The following is a 19,108-nucleotide window of genomic DNA, read 5'->3' as shown; positions in this document are numbered from 1 at the left end:
CAACAGTGCCTCGCGCCATCTGTTGACCGAAGATCGTACTACGCTTTCCCGTCAACTCATCGGAGAACTGGGTAGGAACTAAGGAGAGGATAGACCATTTGGAAGGCGTTCTATAGGCCATGGGAATAACTGTGAGACTGCGCGCCATCTGTTGATAAGAACTGTGTACTATATCGTGCGCCTTCGTTACTTTTAGCACAAACAATTAAATAAGATTAATGTCCGAGCGGTGGCTGATAGGAGCTGTAGTACAGGCATTAACAAGTACGGTCGCTCCCTTAAGCCACCGCCTCATATGTCAATTTAGCTTGGACGGGTTGTATAAAGAGAGGTACCATAAGGAATTCGAGCGACTATGGAAATAACTGTCAGAGATAGGTATTTTCCTCTGGCAGTTATCGTTATTGGCTCACAGTTCTCGCTCCCTGGCAGTTATCGGACTACCATTACAAGTAACCTGGTAGTTGGTAACGGAATAACTGTGTGTCTGTGTTCCTGATACAGTGACTCCAGTCTTAGACCCCAGTGATATTACAGAGACGATAGTTACTGGAGCGAACAAATATTTACGTACTTCTTCGGAAATAGCCGCTGGCCGTCGCGAATGACAAATAACATGTCAGAACGTATAACACAATACAGTGGAATATAATAATTATTGTCCTCATCATTTGTCAGGAGATTGTCAAAATATGTGAATATATCACAGTAACTGCTAATATTTACAGAATTGATGCACTGTCAGAATAAAACACAGCTACGCACTTTCAATAAATTTATCATACACAGAATACCCAATCTTGACTGTTGCAACCAAGTGCTGTCAAAACTGAAATATAGCAGAATTTTACCTAAGTTGGTCTATCAGTCTCTGTTACGATATTCATCTACAGAGTAGAAGGACCGGTCAATGGAAGCGTCTGATTCCACCCGTCTGCTTCGACGTAAAGGTGTTGTGGTGTGTGAATTTCATTACGGCACGGTGTTTATGAGTTGGTTCTTGTGTGTGTCGATCTAGGTTGCAGTGCCGGAATTTGCTGGTGGTAATTATTAATTTTTTTCTAGCTGTTATGTTTTGTGTATTTATGAAATATTGAATGTGATTTAATTTATGTAGGGATGATTGATTTGTGGACTTTTGGGATTGTGGTTTTATTTTTCGCAGTTGTAGGTGTTGGTTTTTTGGCATCAGTAGCTGTGGTGGACCTATATAGGTCACCGGAAATAACTGATTCCCATTTTCATAGTTGTATGTGCTGATGTTTTAGTATCGTCATCTGAGGTTGACCTATGTAGGTCAAGGGAAGTGTCCGATTCCAATTTTCGTACTTTTAGTTGTGGGTATTGGTGTTTTGGTATGGTCACCTATAGTTGACCTATATTGTTCAAGGGAAGTGTCCAATTCCTGCAGATTTTTGTTGGTGTAGCAGAATGCTGTATTTTTTCTTTTTCCTCTTCATTTTGTGTTTTGGGATCATAGTGTTTTTTTTACTAGCTTGTCCTCCCTCTAAAACCCCCAACTTCCCGCAGTTGTCCTGTTGATTTGATTGTATTTTTGGTGGGAAATGTTATTGTATTATTTATATGTATCTTCGTGTTTGTTGCCATGTGTACGTAGTAACGTCATAGACACACTTAAAATAGCTATTTCCGGCATATTGATGACGGGTGGAATCAGACACTTCTGTATCAAATAGTCTTTCAAACACACTGTAAACCGTGCTTTATCTGAAACCAAGTTTTTAATGGTTGCTGACTTGCTGGTAGTTTATTGAAAATGCATGTTCCTGAATATTGGACCCCTTTTGGACCAAGGTAAGCGATTTTAGGTCTTTATGTAGATTGCTGTTCCCATTTCTAGTACTGATATTATGTATTGAGCTATTGGTTGGAAATACTTGTAACAAATTTCATTAAGGAATAAATATACTAGGAAGCAGTGGTTAGAATACAAAGTTCCTTGAACAGGTTCCTACATGATGTTCTTGAATTGATATCACAAACGATTTTTATTACACGCTTTTACATGCGAAAAACTTTTGCTACGTTTGATAAGCTACCACAGATTATGCTCCCTTATGAAATAATAGAATGAAAAAATGTGGTATGCCCTTCCCAACTGAATTTATTATCGAGTTGTAGTCCCAGAAATGTAACACTGTCAACCTTTTCGATATGCATTTCTTCATATGTTATAAACATGCTGTAGCTGGAGAAATCGAGCAGTTTCCAAATCTGACATAAAACTTGGATTAGCGTACTCACACTTTCCCCAATAGGACTAGCTTTTACAGCACAAGAGTAAACGAATCTGTCACATTACGCATATTTTTTGTTGTATTACAAGGCTGTACAATTTATTCTGTTATGTGAGCAGCACAAGAAATTAAGCTTCTAATTTAACCTACAGTACTAACTTTACATATTACTTCATACTTAAAAAGGCATGTTGTTAACATTTTACTTAAACAGTGCTTGGGCGAAGTTCCGCGTACTTTCTGTCGCAGGTGCGAAGATAATATTTCTAATAGCGACCGATAACCTACAAACATATAATCTGAAACACTAATAATCGTTCTAACATCAACTAAAATGTGCCCGGAGTTAATAAGCTGAGGTTATGACACGATTCATACGACATTCCTGCTATTTCACACTACTCGCAGTTATACTGATAACTAAACTGATGGATTCCAACTATGTCGTTATTTAACTGTCGGAGTTATCGGTGTTCGCTAGCGAAAAATAACTTGGCAGTTATTAATAACCGTTAACGACAACGGTTATCAAAGAATAACTGGAACTGTGATAACGGCTACTCCAGAATAACCGTTTGGCCCACCTCTAGTAGCTTTCAAACTGACTACCTGGCAGCGACACTTTATGTGGCTGTGATTGTTTAGAGAACATTCGCTGCCAGAATGTCCGCTTCCAGACTTTTATGTAGTGTGAACAGAAATATCTACTGTGAAACCGACAAGCCAATATGTACATTACGACGCTTTATATAAAGGCGAGTTTCCAATAATGACGTCATCCGGCAATTTACGTGTGTGGAGCTCTTATTGTCGATTCCGTTCCTTTCTAGTGCATTCGATGTTTTTAATGCATTCCTATGTTACAATTCGTTTTTAGGAATCTTCTCGAAAGTCACTATTACCGGGGATAGACACATCAATAGTTTCCCATACCTAACTCGTATTACGAGTTAGGTATGGGAAACTATTGTTACATTATTAGTAAAAATATTGTTAACGAGTCTCTATGAATCACTATTATTAATACTTCGAAATCAACTGGTAACTCTCACTCTTGAGAAATCTTCACACTTGCACTCGCTACAACTAGGACTTTTTACTTATTCATTCTTGTCTTAATATTTCTCCCGCTAAATGTAAACTACCTTCCTATTCGGCGAATAGTCCGTATTTACAACGCTACGTATCGAAAAGTTCTCTGTAGCAGAAAACAGTAGCATTTTCGCGACATATCTCGAACAACGCATGGAGGTCGCTTTAATGGCCGCGACTTTTCTCGTAGGTATGTGTTAGCTCTGCCAGACAGAAATGTATAAAATACGTTGTCGCGAAAGCGCGTACTACGTGGGAAAGTACAGCTACTCGCTTCAGTCGAGTCGACTGGCGAAAGAAACGAACTAGTAGCGTGCTTGTGAGAGGCGGGGGCGGCGCGGGTGGCAATGTGTGCCACCCTGCAAGGGGGGGGGGGGGGAGGGGGGAACAATCATATTTTACTCTTTCATGTGTTATATGTATGGTAGTTTGTTTTCTCTTTGATGTTTGCTATGTAACATTGCTGAATAAATAGTCTCTAAAAATGTGTGTTCCTGGCAATATGGTGTATTGTGTATTTGATTAAAAGGTCAACTTTATAACCTCACAGAGGACTAATTAGAGTCAGTATCTAATAGGTTATGGGCCCAGGAGGGATTAGTGAACTTTGCATACCAAAGAAATGAACTGATAAATCAAGGTTACATAATTTTCGCGTGTGTTCAACGCGTTGTTGTCGTATTTTCTTTTTGCAGAGAAACTTTCAAGATTTATTTATTTAATTATCTGAACGTATTGAAGATGGCTTTGGGTGGACAATCACTGTTTAATTTTGAAAAGTTGACCGGTATGACAAACTACAACGACTGGAAATTCACGATGGAAATGTGCCTGAAACATGAGGGACTAAGGGACACAATTGCTGGCACTGACGAAGATGAGAAGAATGTACAGAAAGCATTATCAAAATTGTTTTCTGTAAATTCAACTGTGTATCCAAATCTTCGTGGAGCAACGACTGCTAAAGAAGCGTGGCAAGATTTACAACCTGCATTTGAAGATAAGTTTGTCTAGTTATATTGGGCTGTTACAATTCAATTCAATTTATTAGCGTCCTTGTAGTACATCATCGAAATGATATAGGACTTGTCAATAAACATTACAATTTAAAATACATATACATGAAAATTTGTAATTGAATTTACATGTCACTTAGACATTACAATTTTAATAGAACTTTTAGAACATTAACATAAAAATACACAAGTAGGATAACAACGTACAAAAAAAAAAAAGTTAGTGATTCTCACATCAAAGATTATTTACATTCTTACATTAACAGTTTCACACTTTCATAGAAACAGCAAGTATTTAAATGTGAGCAATTACACATATTTAGTATGTCAGGGAAATATTAACTGCGCTTTTATTGCCAACGATTCACAAACTCTTCAATACTGTAAAAACTATTGCTTAATAACACGTTTTTTAATTCTCTTTTAAATATGTACAGTTTTGGTATTATTTTTAGTTCTTTGGGGAGAGCACTGTAGAGGATTTTGGGTTGGTATAGTACACTTTTGTGATACATAGCTGTTTTATGAATTTCTCTGTGGAAATCATTCCTATTCCTTGTTTCGTAGTTGTGAAATTCTCTGTTTAATGTAGAAAATTCCTCGTGTTCTTTTAAGAAACATATGCTTTCATATATGTATAAAGATGGTAGTGTGATGATTTTTAATTCTTTGAAAGCTTGCCTACAAGAGTCTCTATATCCTATACCTTTTATTATTCTGACTGCCTTCTTTTGTAGTCTAAATGAGTGTTTTGTTAGACTGATGTTCCCCCAAAACTGTACGCCGTATCTTAATAAACTGTGCATGAATGAGAAATAAACACATAACACTGTTTTAATATTACATGAGCTTTTAAGCATTCTAAGTATATAACATGTTTGACTTAATTTTTTGTTCAATGATATTACATGCTTTTCCCATCTTAAGTGTTCATCAAACCATACTCCCAAGAATTTAGTGTATGATGCTTGTTCAATCTTACACTTACCCAGTTCTACTGTAAGGTTAGTTTTTATTTTATTTGTAATATGTCTGAAGTTGATCCACGTTGTTTTTTTGGCATTCACAATGAGTCTGTTTTCATTAAACCATCTGTCTGCTTCGTCTGTTGCTAATGTGACTTTTTCCTGTAAGTCAGCTTCACTATTTGCTTTAACAAACAAACTTGTATCATCAGCAAACAGTACTGCCTCTGCTTCAGATAGATGACTTGGTAGGTCATTGATAAATATTAAAAACAGTAATGGCCCTAATACAGATCCGTGGGGTACTCCATACAAAACTCTCTCGAATCTTGATGAATATGTCCTATCTGCCTGGCTTATCTCCACCTTCTGATACCTGTCTGACAGATATGATTCAAACCATTTGTGGGCAACTCCACGTATCCCATAGGCATATAACTTCCTAAGCAGTAACTTATGGTCGATGACATCAAAGGCCTTTGATAAGTCTAAAAACAATCCACAATTTAATTCCTTTCTGTTTATGGAATTTAGAACAAGTTGCAAAAAATTGAAGATAGCTGTTTCAGTTGATTTATTTTTACGGAAACCATTTTGCGCATTAACCAATATTCTATTCTTAATAAGAAATTTGTATAGTCTCTGATACATTATCCTTTCTATTATTTTTGAGAAACCTGACAACATTGATAAAGGCCTAAAGTTACTAACATCATATTTATCACCATTCTTGTAAAGTGGCTTTATAGTAGACATTTTAAGTTTTGATGGGAACACCCCTGTCTTAAAAGATTCATTTATAATTTCAGTGAGATGCGAGGCTATGTTTCTTGCACTTTGCTTAATGACTTTGTCAGGAATCCCATCACACCCACATGACATTTTATTTTTTAACTTATTTATAGCATTTAGTACCTCTGAATCAGATACTGGATAAAGGAACATTGTCAGGTCATTCATGGGGATTTTTACCTTGCTATTGGAATTGCATTTAGTTTTAATTAAATTTATGGCTATATTTGTGAAATGTTCATTAAATATGTTGGCAATCTGAAGTGGGTCCTTAACAGTTTTACCCCCACTTTTAATGACAAAGCTGTTATCTTTTCTTTTGTGTCTACCTATATTTTTATTTATTACCTCCCAAGTTGACTTCATTTTGTTGTTACCTTTCTCAATATAGGTATCATTATCAAGCTTCTTAGCTGCAATTATTACTTTCTTGTACAGGCTTCTATAACATTTCACATGTGCTTTCAGTACTACATTCTTCCTGGCTGATTTATTTAACTTTCTGAGAGTGTCTGATGACTTTCTAATCCCCTGTGTAACGCATGTTTTGGTTTTATGTTTAGTTTTGACTCTTTTTATAGGAAAGGCAACATCGAGGCAGTGTTTGTAGCTTTCAAGAAATGAGTCAAACTTTCTGTTGACATCACCACTTGATTCACTACCACAGTTGTTATTTTCCAGAATGTAATTAAAAATTCTTATGCTGTCATCATTTATAAATCTCCTTTCTCTGTAATTGTTATTGATAACAGGGTCCTTGTAAGATGTGACATTTAAACTCAATTTGATACCCTTGTGATCCGAGAAACCAGTGTCAATTACTTCAGTGTTAAATTCACACTTGTCCTTGTTTATAAATACTTGATCTATTATAGTTTCAGACATATTTCCGCATCTGGTAACTTCATTTACAGTTGCGATCATATTATGACACAAAAACAGATTGCACAGTTGCTGTTGTTTACTACAATCATTCTTAAAGTTAACATTAAAATCACCAAGAACAATTACATTATGTTTAAGTTCATTCAGCAGTCCCTCAAGGTTTTCCATAAAAATGGCAAAGTTGCCCAGTGGTGATCAGTACACACACACAATAGTAATTTTTAATTTGGTTAGCTCACATATACTGTATTCAAAATCTTTTTCTATGCATTTTAGTTTACATTTAATTTCTTTTGATTCTACCCCTGTCCTAACATAAATACATGTCCCACCCCCTTTATGGTTGATTCTACAAAATTTGCTAATCATTTCAAAATTTGGAATAATTATGCTAGACGCTTGCATTTCATTTACCCAGTGCTCACTTATGCGTAGTATGTTAATGTCTTTTAGATAGTCAGTTAATAGAACTTCTATTTCAGCTAATTTACTTTCTAGTCCTTGCACATTTTGGTATACAACTGTTAAAGTTTCATGTAGTGGATTTGCTGCACTATTTACCTTTGTACTTTCTTGTTGCTGACACTGTAAAGATTCTGCCTTTTCTTCTTCTTCAAATTGCGAAGGTCCCATAAAAAATAGTCACTACGCACAGCAGCTCTTCTTATCCTGAGGCTCTTCCTTTGAGATGTCTGCAGAGCAGCTGATGAGTTTCTGGATCTAATTGAATGGTTCTTGGCTGTTGGTGTGGTTGCAGTCCTAGTTACAAGTGAGCATGAAGCATCGAGTGTGTCGAATGTGCTGACAGCTTCATCCTTGGAGGTTTCAGGTGCACATGAGTTTACACTAGGTTTGTAGGCTTTCTCATCTGAAGAAATTGTTTCCTCTTCAACTCTGCTGGATGTTCCTGACATTTCTGCTGGTACCCCATATTCTACCACTCCTTCAGATACTGGTACCGGTATGTTAGGTATCTCTCTCATCTTAGACGTTTCCTTGCAAATTTCCATTTGCTCAGTTACTGCTATGGTGAGGATACCAGGCAGTTTGTGTTGATCATTGAAATTATTTATTGTTTTCATAATTTGAGCACAGACATACAGTTGTCCTGCTCTATTTAGGAGATCTCCACTGTTTATGAAATGATGTTTTCTGAAATCTAGCTGGACAAATGTTGAATTTGGGTAGCACTTTGTTATTTTGTGAAGCAGTCTGTTAGTTTTTTTTATTTCTTCGTTAACACGAGATTTCTTAAAAAAATCGTATGGAATGCTGGTTACCATCACATGTACATTTTTGAGCTTTTCGAGCGTCTCTCTTAGCGCTCGTCTTGCTGATAATACATCATTGCAGAGGACGTCTACTCCGCCCCCTAGGATTAGAACACAATCATTTTTCTTTATCTTGATACTCAGATTTTCGCAGTTGTTGACGATCTCTTTCAGTGGAGCATCAGGTTTTATTACGCTAGTAACACTGCATCCTGAGTTATATAGGGTTTCTGCCAGTCTTTTTCCGAGACTGTCGGCAAGTATATGTACAGTAAAAGCATTATTTGTTGTGCTCAAGTCTTCCGAAGTTTTGCAGTCTATTATACGATCTTCTTTCTTTTCACAGTCTCTATGTATTATATTATTAACAGATTTTAACGTTTTGAGCACATTATAGGCTGAGTTGTTAAGTTTTCGCTCGAGGTTTCTGTTAACAGTTGCTTGTATGTTAGGTGTAACGAACTTTTCGGAGGCTTGTTTACTTTAAGTTCTCACGACACTTACTGCTTCCACTCTCTCTCCGCAAGATCTTATCTCATCACATATTTCCCGAGCATTGTATCTGTTTTGTACAGCGATCTTTTTAGTTGCTTTTAGTTCGTATTTTTTTAAATTTTCGCTCGTTTTTGGAAGAATAGATGTGCTGTAGATTTCGGAGTTTGTGATAAGTGATGATACTCCATTCAATTCACATTCACGAAGCTTTGCTTTTAGGACTTTTATTGTTTTTTTAGCACTTTGCAATTCATACAACACACTTTGTAACACATTAATTTCACGTCCGGTAGCGTAAGCGACTAACATGGCGTTAAATCCGTTACAACTTCCCTGATCACATTCACATGAAAACACAGTTTTTGCATTAATGAATCTCACACACGCAGAATGTATCCATACTTGTGATTCTAAGCAAAGTCTGAAACCATTTTGCACACTTGAATTACAGATTACACACACGATTACTTTAGAATTACTGTTTTCTTCAGAGAAACTATCACACAATGCTGTTACTGACGCCATGATGTCAACAATGCTTGATGAATGTACGATTGGCTTCTGAGAAAAATATGGAGGCGTATTTGTCGAAAATTATGTCACTTGCTCAACAAATTCGAAGCATTAGTAAGAAAATGGGCGATGATTTCGTAGTTGCAATTATGCTTAGTGGACTTCCAGCAGATTCCCAACCCTTGATTGTGGCAATTGAGAATTCGGGTGTCAAGATTGCTAGTGATATAGTAAGTCAGCGATTGATTCAAGAATCGACGAAACGTCAGTTTGCATCCACAAATGAGACCACGGATTCTGCGCTGGTAGCTAGTAAGCAGGACAGTAAACACCAGAAGAGAAATATCCATCATGACGTGCGAAATATCAAGCCTTTTAAGTGTTATAAATGCCAGAATCCTGGTCATAAGGGGAATGAGTGTAGAGCAAAGAAGAAACCAAATAAATTTTCAAATTCTGCGAATGCAGTGAGTACTGAAAACGAAACTGTGTGAATGGCTTTAACTGCATCTTCGCCTCATAGTGACGGCTGGTTTGTGGATTCCGGGTGTTCACGACACACGACGAATCAGAAAGCCTCGTTCAACACTTTCCAATCGCCCACAGCTGCTAAAGTGACAGTACCAGGTAACAGCAATCTTCAGGCTATTGGAGAAGGCGATGTTCATCTTCGAGTTACTTGTGACGACAAGAATAAACAGATAACTGCTACTGATGTTGCGTATGTTCCAAGCCTTGCTTACAACCTACTGTCGGTTAGTCAGATGACAAGACGTGGATTGTGTGTATTGTTTGACAATGTGCAGTGCGGTATATACAATAAAAGTGATGTAATTGTTTCTGGAACACCAGTAGCAGCTGCAACTCAAATGAATGGTATGTATCGATTAGGTGAAATGCATCATTACGAATATATTGTAGAAATTGACAGTTATGAATTGTGGCATCGAAGATTGGGACATTTGAATCGTGTAAGCATGCATTTATTAAAAGAAAATATGGCTGATGGACTGCACTGGTCGAACGTCAATTTAGATCCGTGTATTCCCTGCATAAAAGGTAAACAGTTTCGACAACCTTTTCCTAAAACATCAGGTAGAAGAACAAAAGATCTACTTGACATTGTGCATTCTGCTGTTTGTGGACCAAAGAGCATGGCTTCGTGGGGAGGATCACGATATCTTCTCACTTTTACGGATGATCTGTCAAGAAAATCTTTTGGTTATATGATAAAATCAACAACAGAAGTCTGTGGCACATTCATCGAATTCAAAGCACGAGTAGGAACTGGTCGAAAAATCAAAATACTTCGAACAGACAACGGAAAAGAGTTCGTCAATCTGCGCACGAAGTTATTTTTACAGACGAATGGAATTAAACACGAAACAACAACTCCTTACACGCCAGAACAGAATGGTGTTGCAGAGTGAAGGAATTGAACTGCACACACACACACACACACACACACACACACACACACACAGGCATTCAATCAATCTTTCTTCCCGCGCTCCATAAGTGAATGGAACAGGAAGAAACCCTAATTACTCGTACAATGGGATGTACCGTCTGCCACGCACCTTACTGTAGTTTGTACAGATGTAGATGTACAATAAACCGAGCGTCAATTAAATTATAATCTTCGTTGTCACAAATGTTTGACTGCTTTTTCTCTCCTCTCGCAGCAATTTCAGCTGTGCTTTTAAGCATATTGCAAAGTTGCGTATTTCGTTGTGGTACAAGAAACCAGTAAGACACCATAAAAGCGGCTCCCAGTTCTCGTTAGTACGCGAGTGCCCAGCTACGAGTTAACAGGTGTAGAACCGCATTTTGCCTGCTGACGTGTGCGCCGCAGCCTGTCGTAGGTTTCGGCAGAGGACTGCAGGTCGGTTGGGTGACACGGCGGTGTTTACAAATCCTAATGTCGAAGTTTCGCTAAGTCCCAACCAACCACAAACTTTGTCGCATGTTCAGTGCTGACGGGTTCACGTGCCCGGATAACAGGTTCTGTAGCAGGCAGTGTCGCCCGGGCATTCGTGCGCGCGTTGCTACGAACTGTAAACTTGCTCCAACCCATATTTATCAAGTCAGTTTTGAAAGTGCTGTGTGGTTGATATGTGAGAATGGTTATAGAAAACATTGTAGCAGATCTTTTGAATCGTTTTCTCGGAGACTATGTCGAAAATTTGGACCAATCTCAGTTAGAAATTGGAATATTTGGAGGTGAGTATAGTGATATTGGGTGCGTCGTAGTTCTGTTGCGTACCGCTATACAATTCCCATAAGGTACGGTATGTATTTTCTTTTTATGTGTTGTAATCCCCTACATGTTAGTCAATACTTTGTTAGGTGATGTCGTCTTGCAAGATTTAATTTTAAAACCAAGTGCACTCAGTGAGTTAAACTTGCCGGTGAAAACTGTGTATGGGCATTTAGATAAGTTACCTCTTTCAAGTTTTTAAGTGATATCAGTTCTGGCTGTGATTCATATTTTATAGAAGCAGCCTTCATCGGTTCGTACTTCCAGCTTTTGTAAAGTTAACTTAGGTCTTTCCACATTCATTCAGGTGGAATTTGTGGAAACAAGATATTCGTGAATGCTTAACTGAATGAATGACCAGTAAAGTTAGTAGTTGTGGAGGACTCCCCTCCCCCATCAACTTTACTATATATTGCATGCCGCCAAGTCTAGTAACAGAAATCAAGAAATCCAATATTTGAGAAAGTCGTCTTACACATTATAAAACTTATATTGAAATTATATAAGTTTTCTTTAAGTTTAAAGTAAACTTTGTTGGCAGAAAATTCCATTATTTTTCGTGTATGTTGGGCACTCCACACGTATTTTTCGGTGACAAACTAAAAAATGGCGTTTTTCGACCTGTGTCACTTTCTTGTGGGTGTGCTATATATACGGTACAGAGGCGAAAGTGCCGAAAACCAGACCCGCAATTTCGTTTTTATTTAAAAAATAAAGTAGTAAAAATCAACTTTTAAAGGCACAAGATACTTACTTTATATCACCATTTATATTTTACGCTTAAAAAAATTAATCAAAATTATTTTAAAAAACGTGAGAGTTCTGAAAATAACTGCTAAAATTGGAGCCTCCAAAAAATAATCATAGTAGTACCAAATAAAATGTGAAATTGCTATCAAATAAGAGAACACAATCTAGTTTCAGATTAAGTGTAGTATAGCACCAATCAGAAGATTGTAGAATTTCTATCTCCTTTGCTGAAAACAAGAGCCCTGTAGTAGACATTCCTACAGGCTTTCTTTCTGAATGTGGGTCGGCTTTGACCCGTGACATAAGGGTGTTGTGGTGTGTGACGTCATGACGGCGCGGAGTTTGGTTTGTGCGTGTAGCATGTTTCTAGATGTCGTCGAGTCGTGTTGTGGTTTGTTGTGCCCTCTCGTGGTATGTTAAGTTTAACGATTTTGCGGTTTTCTGTGAAGGTTAATTTAGTGTTGTTCGCTGTACGTTGTGTGGTAATTTTAGTAAAATTGATCGGTTATTGTTCTTGTTCAGGAATGGATATGACGGATAAAATTAACAGTGCGACTCCTTTGCAACTGATCAAGTTTTTCAAGCCTTTCAGTTTAATTGTCGAGGTTGTGAAATGCTCTGTTTGTGGCGAAGAAATGAATTAGGCTAAAGTTCCGGCGTCTCGGACCAGGGACGGTTATATGTGGCGCTGTCGAAAAGCCATTTGGCCTCCCCCCACGGCGCGGTTCCTGGTTCGAGAAGTCTAGGTTGGGCATACGCGAGATTGTACTAGTGTGTTCAGAGTTCATAAAGTATAGGGGTAAGTACAGGTGTGTGTGTGTGATGGTGGTGGCCAACCTAGTTTGTAGCGACGGAACTTTTTTGAGGTAACCTATTATTTTTTTGTTTTTAGTGTTTGTGTTGTGTGTTGGGTCGAGGGAAGTGTTTTATTGCAATGTGTGGATGTTGGTATTGGTATCGGGATATGTTCTTGAGCTACATAGGTCAAGGGAAGTGTTTGATCCTAATTTATGGGATCGGGAACTGCTGTTAAGCTATATAGGTCAAGGGAAGTGTCCGAATCCAGATATTATTTTGTTTAGTGGAATTTGGGGGGGGGGGGTTGTGATGTCGGTTTTTTTTTTCGTCGTTTCGCGTTTTTGTATGGGGACTGGTGTCTAAATTTGTTTATATTTAGTTTGTCCCCACCCAAAAACCCCCATTTCCGCTCTTGTCCCGTTAGTGTCCTCAGGCTTTTTGTGGAACGCGCGCGTGCGTGTGTGCGTGTGTGTGCGTGTGTGTGCGTGTGTGTGTGCGTGTGTGTGCGTGTGTGTGTGTGTGTGTGTGTGTGTGTGTTTTAACGATTTTATATGCGCCATTTTGGAATCGTGGTTTATTGTAGTTTCCGCCATATTTGTGACGTCATGGGTCAAAGCAGACGGCCGGGATCGGACGCTTCCGTATTTCCGAAACTTCCATAGCAAGGCAATACTAAATCAGCTCATCAAATTTTTACCCAAAATTGTAAGTCTACATGTTTTTGCTGCTTCCTTGGTTGTACTGTTTTTCATATTGGACAACTGTGTACCGAACATTTTCCAACCCATATTTTTGTGTACTATAGCTTATTATTTTAGAAGGGACACTTTCTTTGATCTTCCTTCCCCGCTATTATCTTAGAATTCCGAGAGAATAACTGTGTGTGTACTAATATAGGGAGACTTTAAACGGAAAAAGTAACAGATCTGCTTCAGGCAACTGAAAGGAGTCCAGTTTACACAACAACATATGTTTTGTTAACCAAATAAATTAACCAAGCATCTAAAGGGATTGATCATAAACACTAACTTGAATCTTACTATGTAACAACACAAAAATAGGTTGAAGGGTGTATCTGCCAATATCTTCGCAAAATAATGAAAAATGTAATGCAATGGAAAATCTTTTCACATAGTAATTACATACATTAATTGCCAGCAGGAATTAATTTACCTAAATGAGGCAAGAACAACATTTGAGCTGGACCAGCATTCGAAGTCCCCGGCATTCGAACTCGTGGTCTCCAGCATACTAGGCAGATGCGCTGACCACTATGTCGGCCTCGACAACTAATGAGCTAGGACAGTGCATCAGTGTGTTGTATAAGTTGAGAATTTGTGCCTAACAATAAGTGATCCAGGTTAGTCCATGTGGGTGTGATGACCACTGTGTCCAGGTGACATAGTGGTCAACATATCTGCCTACTAAGCTGGAGGCCTGGGTTCGAATCTGTCTGGCACAAGTTTTCAACTTGCTCCATTGATATAAATCAATGTCCATTGACAACTAACGTCTTTAATTCCTTTGTGTCTTGATTCATAGTGGTTGCAGGATCAAAATGTCTTTTGGACATCTGCAAAATCTTTGTTGCCAAAACATGCAATGGTGAAAGTGGGCAACGTGCACTCCTTTAAATGGTGGTAGAAGCGCAAGTTACTATCAACAATAATTCCTCCAGAGTGCAGGAGAATACATATCTAGGATACCAAGGGTTCCACTTAAGCAGTTGGGTGGGGGAGAGGAGGCATTTTTGATGACTTTATGCTCTTTAGAATCAGAGAGCATTAACATACGGTGTGAACATAAACATTAGCCTACACGCCAGGTTGGCTTTTACCAGAATCTTAGAAATTCATGTTCATTGACCTCATCAACTAGCAACAAAATTATCACCATTGAACCTAACCTAGACCTCTAATTACATTGCATATTGGTCTGTCTTCAGAAGCAAGATTTCAGGGGCAGTCCAGTATCACGCTCTGTCCAAATGTCTTTGTCAAAATGTTAAATCAGTTGTCTGTGTCTTACTAAATTCCTCTATATGATAGTAGTGTTCCTAATATGTCACTTTTTCATGCATCTACATTTATTTATTAATTTATTTGAATTGTCATCCATTCCAGTCATGTAACAGCATAAAACAGACTGTAAGATGATGTTTGTTTGTGGTGGTTGTTGTCCAGTCTGATACTATTCAGCTCTATCCTTTGCAAGTCTTTATCTCTGCATTACTACTGCTGCTGTATCCATTTGAGTCTGCTTAGTGTTGCTAAGAATTGGTCTCCTTGTACAACTGTTTAACCTCTACACTTCCTTTCAGTACCAAACTTAATATTCCTTGACACCTCAGGGCATATCCTGACAGTCTGATATGGCTTCTAGTCAAGTTGTGCCACAAAGCTTTTGTCTCCAGTTCAACACAGTACTCCTTCATTAGTTACTCAGCCTACTTATGAATCCTTAATAATTCTTTTCTAAACGACATTTAAATAGCATATTCTCCTATTGTCTGCCCTGCCAGTCATTTGTGTTTCACTTCCGTATGAGGCTATACTCCAGACAAATATTGAATGTTGACAATGAGTGTATGTCTCTTAATGTCATTGTTGTATATCTGGATTCAGAAATAATGTGGAACAGTTATACAGAACACACATATGACAAGTAGTAGTAGTAGTAGTAGTAGTAGTAGTAGTAGTAGTAGTAGTAGTTTATTCATCCAGAGACATATTACATTGCATGGATTTCGTCAAAAAATACACAGTATATATATATATACACACACATATAGGGTGAACAATACTATACAAAATACAGATGTGCATAGTGGACTACATAACATCAGACCACATTGAAGTAGCATGTACAACTTTGGTTATTTGCATTGATGTATGAGAAAGACTTTTTACATGGAATACACAGTTGACATTTAGATATAACACATACAATTCTAGCACTTTTGTACATATTATTTATTTAGATCATAGCAACAGTCAGATAAAAATTACTATTGGCACAGAGTACATCACTATAATTGTTTAGTATGAAGCTATTCCAGTTATTCTTTTACACTATAATAGCAGTTGGTCATTAAAAATATGAATACTGCTTCTTTAAATGAAGACAATTTTTTTATTTCTTTTATCTTTACCGGTAGTTTGTTATACAATCTGCTTCCTTGTATGTTTGTTTGTTTCTGCGCCAAAGCCTTGTTAACTCTTTTTATATGAATGTCATTGCACTTTCTTGTGTTGTAAGTATGCAGATCCGAGTTGGATTGGAAATTGTTAATATTTCGTTTTACATTAATTACGCTTTTCTGTATATAGAGGCATGGTAGGGGTAGAATATTCAGCTGTTTAAATAATTGCTTTGAAGGAGTTAGCCTTGAACTGTTGGTAATTATTCTAACAGCTCGTTTTTGTAGAGTGAAGATGGTTTTGAGGTTTTTCTTACTATGACCCCAGAAGATGAGGCCATAGCTAATAGCAGAATGTATATAAGCAAAGTAAACAGGTCTGCTACATTCCCTACTACATACAAAGCTAATAACGCGTAAAGCAAAGCAAGCAGAGCTTAACTTATGCGAGAGATACAGGATATGGGATTTCCAGTCTAAATTTTCATCTATACGTACACCTAAGAATTTTGTGGTAGCAACTCTCACAATTTCCTTATTTTGTATTCTAAGATCTAGATCAAAGTGTGACTTTGCTTTCCTGTAATGGATATAATTAGTTTTAGGGATATTTATGGTTAATTTGTTCACTTCAAACCAATTTTGCAAATATTCTATAACTCTGGTTGCAGATGTTGGCAATACCCGGTTTATGTCAGTTACTACAATGTTTGTGTCATCCGCAAACAGGGTTATATGAGTACCATTTACTGGAATCTTGATATCATTTATGTAAAGAACAAATAGGAGAGGTCCTACAACACTTACCTGTGGTACTCCTATTGGCACAGTCTGAATATCCGATCTGTAAACAATACTTTGGTTTTTACTGTTTGTTGTTGCAATTTCTACTACCTGTTTCCTATTATGGAGATATGACTGAAACCACTTTTTAGCTACTCCTCGTATACCGACATATTCTAATTTGTCTAGCAGGATATGATGTTGGACAGTATCGAATGCCTTTGAGAGGTCCAAATTTATTCCTATTGTACTGTTGTTCTTATCTACCCCCGTTACAATATTTTCAATGAATTGGGTGATGGCTGACTCTGTACTCATTCCTCTGCGAAAGCCATGTTGGTTTACAGACAATAGATTGAACTTCTCGAGGTAATTTGTAATTCTGTTTTTCATGACTGTCTCTATTACTTTTGAAAATACCGATAGTAAAGCTATTGGTCTATAGTTTCCCACTTCATGTATATTGCCCTTTTTATACAATGGTTTTACTTTTGCAATTTTTAATCGTTGTGGAAAGACACCTTCTGAAAATGATATGTTTATGATGTGTGAGAGTGGGTCTGATATGACACAAGCACATCTCATCATGACTGAGCAAGGTATCTCGTCAATCCCTGAGGACATTTTATTCTTCATTGTTTTTATTATTCGATTAACTTCCAATTTGTTTGTGGGAGGTAACAATAATGAATTAACACTAAGTTCTTCTGGGATTGATGTTCTACTAATCTTAGAACAATTTTTATGCAGATTGATGGGACTATTTATGAAGTAGTCATTAATGTAATTTGCTAAAGTACGATTTCTGACTAGCACACCTTGATCATCTTTTAAAACAAAGTCCTCTGGATTTCTAATATTTTTGCATGTGCCTATTTCTTTTTTTACTACATTCCATATAGCTTTTGATTTGTTTGCTGACCCAGCAATTACACTGTCATTGTGCATTGTCTTGGCTTTTTTGATCACCTTCCTGTAAATTTTCTTGTATGTCTTAACATAATCTGTGAAGTGTTCATCTTTGTTATCTTTTTTGAGTTGACTGATATGTTTTAGTGTTTGACTAGATACTCTAATAGCAGATGTTATCCACTGGCTTGTGTTCCTAGGCATGACATTGATCTTTGTGAGCTTTTTTGGGAAACACATCTCAAATAGGGACATGAATGTACTAGAAAAAGCATTGAAAGATTCCTCGGTTGTTGTTTGTGCAAAGACATCTTCCCAGGTTTCATTAGCTAACAACTGGATGAAACTATTTACTTTTTCTGTATAGAAGTGCCTTTTGTATCCCCACTTATAATTTACTGCCTTGGGGATAGAGTAATGTATGTATGTTAATAGTGTATTGTGATCCGAAAGACCTAAGTTTACGTTTAGTGGCTCAGTGGTACCATTCTCCATATTTGAGAAAATATTGTCTATAAGAGAAGATGACAGTTCTGTTATTCTGGTGGCATCTGTAAAGAGTGGTTTCATGTGGAAGCTGCTGAGTATACTCAAAAGCTGTCTTCTTTCATCACTTTCAATTAACAGGTTAATATTAAAATCTCCACATAAAAATAATTTCACTTCATTACTATAAAAGGTGTTTAATGCTGCTTCTATTTTTTTGAAGAATATGTTTTTGTCACCCAGTGGAGATCTATATACTGTAATGACAACTAGTTTTTCACTCTTCTCCTCAGTTTTTAACTCTATGGCACATGATTCAAAATGTTTTTCTATATTTAGATGGTCCAATTCTGTTTTCACTTTGAACTGCAGTCCTACTCTAGAGTAAATGCATACCTCACCATTTTTAAAAACACTTCCGCAATAATGTGTTGCTAAATTAAACTTGCTTATATTTATGAGACTTAATTCACTAGCCTTGCACCAGTGTTCAGATAAACAAATACAAGAGACATCAGCAAGATTATTTAAAGCTACTTCTAGATCTAGTACTTTGTTTCTGAGGCATTGAATATTCTGACTCATTATCCTGACTTTTTGCAAGTATTTTTTCTTTTGTCATTACCTGGTAATGTGCTGCTTTTTCCATAGTACTTGTGACTTATCTGCAAATTTTCTTGCTGATTTGTCACAATC

The sequence above is a fragment of the Schistocerca piceifrons genome, chromosome 10 (assembly GCF_021461385.2).
Source record: "Schistocerca piceifrons isolate TAMUIC-IGC-003096 chromosome 10, iqSchPice1.1, whole genome shotgun sequence".
NCBI lineage: Eukaryota > Metazoa > Arthropoda > Insecta > Orthoptera > Acrididae > Schistocerca > Schistocerca piceifrons.
Note: the sequence above shows the minus strand (reverse complement) of the source record.